The sequence below is a fragment of the Rhincodon typus genome, chromosome 1, assembly GCF_021869965.1.
Source record: "Rhincodon typus isolate 14 chromosome 1, sRhiTyp1.1, whole genome shotgun sequence".
Lineage (NCBI taxonomy): Eukaryota > Metazoa > Chordata > Chondrichthyes > Orectolobiformes > Rhincodontidae > Rhincodon > Rhincodon typus.
The window spans coordinates 1,978,444-1,986,954 of record NC_063332.1 but is presented as its reverse complement, the minus strand read 5'-3'; the positions used below and the strand labels follow the sequence as shown (position 1 = coordinate 1,986,954).

Sequence of the window (8,511 nt, the reverse complement as noted above, 5' to 3'; positions counted from 1 at the left end):
GTAGACCAGACCAGGTAAGGATGGCAGTTTCCTTCCCTAAAGGACATCAGTGAACCAGATGGGTTTTTCTGACAATCGATTCATGGTCCTCAATAAATTCTTAATTCGAGATATTTTATTGAATTCAAATTCCACCATCTGCCGTGGTGGGATTTGAACCTGGATCCCCAGAACATTATCTGGGTCTCTGGATTAACAGTCCAGCAATAATACCACTAGGCCATTGCCTCCCCGTCTAATGTATAATATGTTCATCAGCTCTCCTTTATGAATTTTGTCCCTAACATCTTCAAAACCTCCAAGTTCATCACAAATGGACACTGACAATGGCCAATGAGATTATTATTGATCAGGTGTCTATTTATCCCATCTTTTAGAATAGATTCTAGCATTTTCCCTACTCCCGATGCAAGGCTAACAGGCCTATAGCTGTTTGCGGTCTCTCACTCCCTTCTTAAGTAGTGAGGTGACATTTGCTACGTTCCAATCTACAGAACTCATTTCAGAATCTTGAGAATTTTGGAAGACACCTCCTTCAACACCCTGGCCATTTATCAACCTTCAACATCATTAATTTCTCCAGTGCAATCTTCTTCATAATGCTATTTTCTTTCAATTCCTCATTTTCAACAGCCGTTTGGATCTCTAACTTTTTTTATTCATTTTTGTGGGATGTGGGCGTCGCTGGCTGGCCAGCATTTCTTGTCCATCCCTAGTTGTCCTTGAGAAGGTGGTGGTGAGCTGCCTTCTTGAACCACTGCACTCCTCCTGCTGTGGGTTGACCCACAATGCTATTAGGGAGGGAATTCCAGGATTTTGACCCAGCAACAGTGAAGGAGCGGCGATATACTTCCAAGTCAGAATGATGAGTGGCTTGGAGAGGAACTTGTAGGTTGTGCTGTTCCCATGTATCTGCTGCCCTTGTCCTTCTAGATGGAAGTGGTCGTGGGTTTGGAAGGTGCTGTCTGAGGATCTTTGATGATTTTCTGCAGAACATCTTGTAGATAGTACACACTGCTGCTACTGAGGGTTGGTGATGGAGGGTGTGGATGCTTGTCGATGTGGTGCCAATCAAGCAGCTGCTTTGTCCTGGATGGTGTCAAGCTTCTTGAGTGTTGTTGGGGCTGCACCCATCCAGGCAAGTGGGGAGTGTTCCATCACACTCCTGACTTGTGCCTTGTTGATGGTGGACAGGCTTTGGGGAGTCAGGAGGTGAGTTACTCGTTGCAGTATTCCTAGCTTCTGAACTGCTGTTGTAGCCACTCTGTTTATGTGGTGAGTCCAGTTGAGTTTTGGGTCAATGGTAACCCCCAGGATGTTGACAGTGGGGGGATTCAGTGATGGTAACACCATTGAATGTCAATGGGCAGTGGTTAGATTGTCTCTTATTGGTGATGGTCATAGCCTGGCATTTGTGTGGCACAGATGTCACTTGCCACTTGTCAGCCCAAGCCTGGACATTATCCAGATCTTGTTGCATGTGAACATGGACTGCTTCAGTATCTGAGGAGTCACAAATGGTGCTGAACATTGTGCAATCATCGGCGAACATCCCCACCTCTGACTTTATGATGGAGGGAAGGTCATTGATGGAACAGCTGAAGATTGTTGGGCCGAGGGCACTACCCTCAGGAACACCTGCAGAGATATCCTGGAGCTGAGATGATTGACCTCCCACAACCACGACCATCTTCCTATGTGTCAGGTATGACTCCAACCACCGGAGAGTTTGCCCCTAATTCTAGTTTTGCCAGGGCTCCTTGATGCCACACTCGGTCGAATGCAGCCTTGATGTCCAGGGCTGTCACTCTCACCTCACCTCTGGAATTCAGCTCTTTTGTCCATGTTTGAACCATGGCTGTAATGAGATCAGGAGCTGAGTGGCCCTGGCGGAACCCAAACTGGGCGTCACTGAGCAGGTTATTTCTGAGCAGGTCCTGCTTGATAGCACTGTTACTGACACAGTCCATCACTTTACTGATGATCGAGAGGAGACTGATGGGGCGGTAAGTGGCTGGGTTGGATTTGTCCTGCTTTTTGTGTACAGGACATACTTGGGCAATTTTCCACATTGTCGAAGTCTGGTCCCATTTAGCACGGTGATAGTGACACACAACACGATGGAGGTTGTTCTCAGTGTAAAGGTGGGCCTTTGTCTCCACAAGGACTGTGCGATGGTCACTCTTACCGATACTGTCATGGACAGATAAAACTGCAGCTGGCAGATTGGTAAGGATGTGGTCAAATGTGTTTTTCCCTCTTGTTGGTTCCCTTACCACCTGCCGCAGACCCAGTCCAGCAGCTATGTCCTTTAGGACCCCACCAGCTCGATCAGTAATACTGCTGCCGAGCCACTCTTGGTGGTGGACACTGAAATCCCCCACCCAGAGTACATTTTGTGCCCTTCTCACCCTCAGTGCTTCCTCTAAGTGTTTTACAACATGGAGGAGTATGGATTCATCAGCTGAGGGAGGACAGTGTGTGGTAATCAGCAGGAGGTTTTCTTGCCCATGTTTAACCTGAAGCCATGAGACTTCATGGGGTCCGGAGTCAATGTTGGGGACTCCCAGAGCAACTCCCTCCCAGCTGCATCCCACTGTGCCGTCCCCTCTGCTGGGTGTGTCCTGCCGGTGAGACCTCCTGTTTTCAGCGGCAGCAGCGTGAGCCAGAGTGCCGACAGGAAGGTAAGGTGGTTTTTGTTTCTCCCCGTAGAAAAATTTTACCTTGTGCAGCAGCGGCCCTCTTGTTTTCAGCGGTGGGTGTGTGGAGAGAACGCGAACCAGGAAGGAACTGATATATTCAGGCATTGGCTAAACCCGAAACACTACACGTGTAGTGTCTCCCACCCATCCTCCTCCTCTAACCAAAAAAAGAGACTGTGTGGAGGGTTGGTAAGGTAAGGCTTTTTTTTAATTCTTCTGGAAATCTACAGTAGAGGGAATGGAAGCTAGGGCAGTTGCATGCTCCTCTTGCAGGATGTGGGAGGTAAGGGTCACCGCTGGTGTCCCTTCTGACTTCACCTGCGAGAAGTGCACCCAACTCCAGCTCCTCACAGACCGCGTTAGGGAACTGGAGCTGGAGCTGGATGAACTCCGGATCATTCGGGAGGCTGAGGGGGTGATAGAGAGGAGTTATAGGAAGGTGGTCACACCCAAGGTACAGGAAAAAGGTAGCTGGGTGACTGTCAGGAAGGGGAAAGGGGATAGGCAGACAGTGCAGGGATCCCCTGTGGCCGTTCCCCTCAATAATAAGTATACTGTTTTGGATACTGTTGGTGGGGGGAACGACCTACCAGGGGAAGGCCATAGCGGACAGGTCTCTGGCACTGAGCCTGACCCTGTGGCACCGAAGGGAAGGGGGGAGAATAGGAGAGCAATTGCAGTGGGGGATTTGATAGTAAGAGGCACAGACAGGCGGTTCTGTGGACGCAAACGAGATGAACGGATGGTATGTTGCCTCCCGGGTGCCAGGGTCTGTGGTGTCTTGGATCGTGTCTTCAAGATCCTTAAGGGGGAGGGTGAGCAACCAGCAGTCATGGTACACATCGGTACCAATGACATAGGTAGAAAAAGGACAGAGAATGTGAAAAACGAGTACAGGGAGTTAGGTTGGAAGCTGAAGTCCAGGACAAACAGGGTAGCTATCTCTGGATTACTACCAGTGCCACGTGATAACAAGGTAAGAAATAGGGAGAGAGTGCAGCTAAACACGTGGCTACAGGGCTGGTGTAGGAGGGAGGGCTTCCATTATGTGGATAATTGGAGCACATTCTGGGGAAGGTGGGACCTGGACAGGAAGGACGGGTTGCACCTGAACCAGAAGGGCACAAATATCCTGGAAGGGAGGTTTGCTCGAGCTTTACGGGATGGTTTAAACTAGATTGGCAGGGGGTGGGGAACCGGATTGATAATTCAGAGGATGAGGTATTCAGCCTTCCAACGGACATAACAGGCAGTGAGGTTGTTCATAAAGAAATGCGGTCGATGGAGCGTAATTGTGGACATAGAGATGGTTTGAGGTGTGTATACTTCAATGCTAGAAGTATCAGAAATAAGGCGGATGAACTTAGAGCATGGGTCGGTACTTGGAACTACGATGTTGTGGCCATTACAGAAACTTGGTAACTCAGGGACAGGAATGGTTGTTGGAAGTTCCGGGATCTGGATGCTTTAAAAGAAATAGGGAGGGTGGAAAAAGAGGCGGGGGAGTGGCATTGCTAGTCAGGGTGAGTATAGCAGCTACTGAAAGGCAGTTCGAGAATGATATGTCTACAGAGTCAGTTTGGGTTGAGGTCAGGAACAAGAAAGGAGCAGTCACTTTGTTGGGGGTTTTTTACAGCCCCCCTAATAGTTGCAGAGAAGTAGAGGAGCGGGTTAAGTCACAGGGTTGTAGCCATGGGCGACTTCAACTTTCCAAATATTGATTGGAAACATTTTAGTTGTAATAGTTTAGATGGAGCGGATTTTGTCCAGTGCGTTCAGGAAGGATTCCTGTCACAGTATGTAGATGGACCAACACGAGGAGAGGCCACTTTGGATTTGGTGCTTGGCAACGAACCGGGCCAAGTGTTAGACCTGTTGGTAGGAGAGCATTTTGACGGTAGCGATCATAACTCTGTTTCTTTCATGATAGTCATGGATAAGGATAGGTACATACAGCAGGGTAAAGTTTACAATTGGGGGAAGGGTGATTACAATTCAGTTAGGCAAGAACTGGGTAACATAAATTGGGAATAGATGCTGTCAGGGAAGAGCACTACAGAAATGTGGAGATTGTTTAAGGAATGCAAATTGCATGTGCTCGATATGTTTGTCCCTAGCAGGCAGAGAAGATGCGGTCGAGTGAGGGAGCCATAGTTCTCGAGAGAGGTCGAAAGACTGGTTAAGAGGAAGAAGGAGGCTTATGTACGGTTTAGGAAAAGAGGAACGGAAAAGGCTCTCGAGGGATACAAGTTAGCCAGGAAGGAGCTGAAGAAAGGGCTTAGGAGAGCTATAAGGGGGCATGAGAAAACCTTGGCGGATAGGATCAAGGAAAATTTCTGAAGATGGGTCTGGGCCTGAAACGTCAGCCTTCCTGCTCCTCTGATGCTGCTTGGCCTGCTGTGTTCATCCAGCTCTACACCTTGTTATCTCAGATTCTCCAGCATCTGCAGTTCCTACTGTCTCTCAAACAGTCTTACATCAGTGGTGGGCAAATTATTGAAAAGGGCTCTGAGAGACAGGATTTAAGATCACTTGGAAATGCACAGTTTGATTTGTGATAGTCAGCATGGATTTAGGAGGGGTAGATCATGCCTCACAAACCTTATTGAATTCTTTGAAGAGGTGACCAAACACGTGGATGAAGGTGGAGCAGTGGATGTGGTATAGATGCATTTAAGTAAGGCGTTTGATAAGGTTCCCCATGGTAGGCTCATGCAGAAGGTAAGGAGACATGGGACAGGGAGAAATGTGGCAGATTGGATTCAGAATTGGCTGACTCTTAGAAGACAAAGGGTGGTAGCGGACGGAAAATATTCAACATGGTGCTCAGTTACGAGTGGTGTACCACAAGGATCTGTTCTGGGTCCTCTTCTATTTGTGATTTTTGTAAATGATTTGGATGAAGGAGTGGAAGGGTGGATTAGCAAGTTCATGGATGATACGAAGGTGGGTCACATTGTGGATAGTGCGGAGGGTTGTTCTATGTTACAAAGGGACATTGATAGAATGCAGAGCTGGGCTGAGAAGTGGCAGATGGAGTTTAACTCTGAAAAGTGTGAGGTGATTCATTTTGGAAGGACAAATGTGAAAGCAGAATACAGGGTTAATGGAAACATTCTTGGCAGTGTGGAGGAGCAGAGGGATCTTGGGGTTCATGTTCACAGTTCCCTGAGAGCTGCCACCCAGGTGGATAGAGTTGTTAAGAAGGCGTATGGTGTGTTAGCTTTCATTAATAGAGGGATTGAGTTCAACAGCCGTGAAGTTATGCTCCAGCTATACAAAAGCCTGGTTCGGCTACATCTGGAGTATTGTGTCCAGTTCTGGTCACCTCATTACAGGAAAGACGTGGAAGCGTTAGAAAAGGTGCAGAGGAGATTTACCAGGATGTTGCCTGGAATGGAGGGAAGGTCTTACGAGGAAGGGTCGAGAGAGCTCGGGCTTTTCTCTTTAGAACAACGAAGGATGAGAGGTGACTTGATAGAGGTGTACAAAATGATCAGAGGTATAGATAGAATAGACAGCCAGAGACTTTTTCCTAGGGTGGAGGTAGCTTTTACAAGGGGGCATAGTTTTAAAGTGAAAGGAGGTAGATATCGGGGAGACATCAGAGGTAGGTTCTTTACTCAGAGAGTGGTCGGGGCGTGGAATGCATTGCTAGAGAGGGTAGTGAAGTCAGCCTCATTAGGGGCATTTAAGCAGCTATTAGATAGGCATTTGGATGATAGTATAAGGTAGGGGTGGAGGTTAGATAGACCTTAGGTTTAGGGTAAAAGTTCGGCACAACATCGTGGGCCGAAGGGCCTGTACTGTGCTGTACTGTTCTATGTTCTATGTTCTAAATTCTATGAGACAGGGCATATCCAGGGATGGTGACGGTGGTGTTTGGGACATTGTCTGTAAGGGATGATTCTGTGAGTATGACTATGTCAGGTTGTTGCTTAATTAGTCTGTGAGATAGCTCTCCCAAGAGATGTTAGTGAGGAGGACTTTGCAGCGTCGACAGGGATGTTTCTGCCATTGTCATTTCCGGTACCTAGGTTGATGCCAGGTGATCCATCTGGTTTCATTTCTTTGAGTCTTTGTAGCGATTGGTACAACTGAGTAGCTTGTTAGGCAACACCCTCTTAGGGCAGCTGAGAGTCAACCACATTGCGTTGGTGTGCTTTCTTCACTGCAGCATTGACGTGTGTAGACCAGGATAGATTGTTGGTGATATTTACTCCGAGAAACTTGAAGCTCTAGACCACATTCACCTCGGCACCATTGATGCAGACAGGGGCATGTTCTCCACTCCCACTTCCGGAAGTCAATGACCAGCCCCTTTATTTTGCTGACATTGAGGGAGAGGTTATTGTCTTTACATCCTGTTACTAAGCTGTCTATCTCTCAAGGGCAACTAGGATGGGCAATGAAAGCTGGCCAGTCAGTGACACCAACATGTCATGAGTGAATAAAAACAAAGTCTTTGAGCTATATATTTAACTATTTAACTTGATTTCCTCTGTACCAGTTTGTCCATGGCTCAGGAAGTAATCCTTAGTTTGGAGGTTCTGCTTCCAAATTTAGATCCCGAGGTCTTTTCGTAGAACCCACTTTCAATTCCAATTCCCCATCGTAGGCATGTTGACACCAACATAGATAACAACAATTGGATCCCTTCCGTCCCACAGCAATCTCTTCTCTGGTCCTAGGGAAATTTTTCATTTTATTGTATCCTATCACTATTGTGTTCCTGTTTCCCACCCCGCTTGAATAGCTCTCTGTACCATAGTGCTGTGCCCTGTTTGCTCATTCTTCCATTTTGGCCTAGTTGATTCACATAAAGTCATCGGCAGGGACTGTTATCCATGTGAGAAGTATTATGAATAAATAAGACCATAAGACATAGGAGCAGAATTAGGCCTTTCGGCCCATTGACTCTGCTCCACCAATCGATCATGGCTTCTCAACTAATTCTCCTGCACTAATCAAGAACTTATCTATCTCTGTCTTAAAGACGCTCAATGACTTGGCCTTCATAGCCCTCTGCAATGAGTTCCACAGATTCACCACCCTCTGGCTGAAGAAATTCCTCCTCATCTCCGTTCTAAAGGGTCATGCCTTCACTCTGAAGCTTTGCCCTTGGGTCCTATTCTCTCCTACGAATGGAAACATTTTCTCCACGTCCACTCCACCCAGGCCTCTCAGTATTCTGTAAGTTTCACTCAGATTCCCCCTCATCTTTCTAGACTCCGTCAGTACAGATGGAATTAGTTGGAATATTGTAATTTACATCAAGCAACAACTAACTGAACAAATAACTGCATTATAAAATTATTTACATCATTTATAATGAAGTGAAATAGCTTTTCAACATATCGTGCAAAGTATTTCTGATTGGTTCTGTAATCTTTACTGTGGATTATTCCTGCATTTGGAAATTACAGTCATACAGAATGAATCTTATTTTGGGCATTGAATTGCATCTCAAAGATTTGATCACAATGGGCGCAGAGAGCAATTTTTCATGATTTATAAGATGCAACAGTTGGCGGGTAGGTCTCTGAATCTGTGGAGAGATAAAAATGTTTCAATCAATGGTCATTTGTTTTGTCAGTAAAAAGCTATCACCAAATTTACTTCCCATTTCCTTTTCACTTTCTTCATGCTGTCTTGCGATTGTGAAGATAACCTACAGTTAACAAAGTGGAATAATCTGGAAAAGAGTAAATGTGACATCTGTGTTAAAGAAAGGAGGGACACAAAAGCAGTAGAATACAGTCCATAGAACATTACAGCGCAGTACAGGCCCTTCGGCCCTCGATGTTGC

General features: G+C 46.5%; 1 protein-coding gene across 1 annotated transcript in view; it reads right to left on the bottom strand.

Annotated features, from left to right (window-relative positions):
- Nucleotides 1-8,071: 8,071 nt before the first annotated feature.
- Nucleotides 8,072-8,511, bottom strand: part of LOC125483690 (disintegrin and metalloproteinase domain-containing protein 12-like) — a 191,229-nt gene continuing 190,789 nt past the window's right edge. Inside the window, exon 19 of the mRNA XM_048599959.1 lies at nt 8,072-8,397. The gene's annotated coding sequence lies outside the window, so the exon portion shown is untranslated. The remainder of the gene's footprint in view (nt 8,398-8,511) is intronic.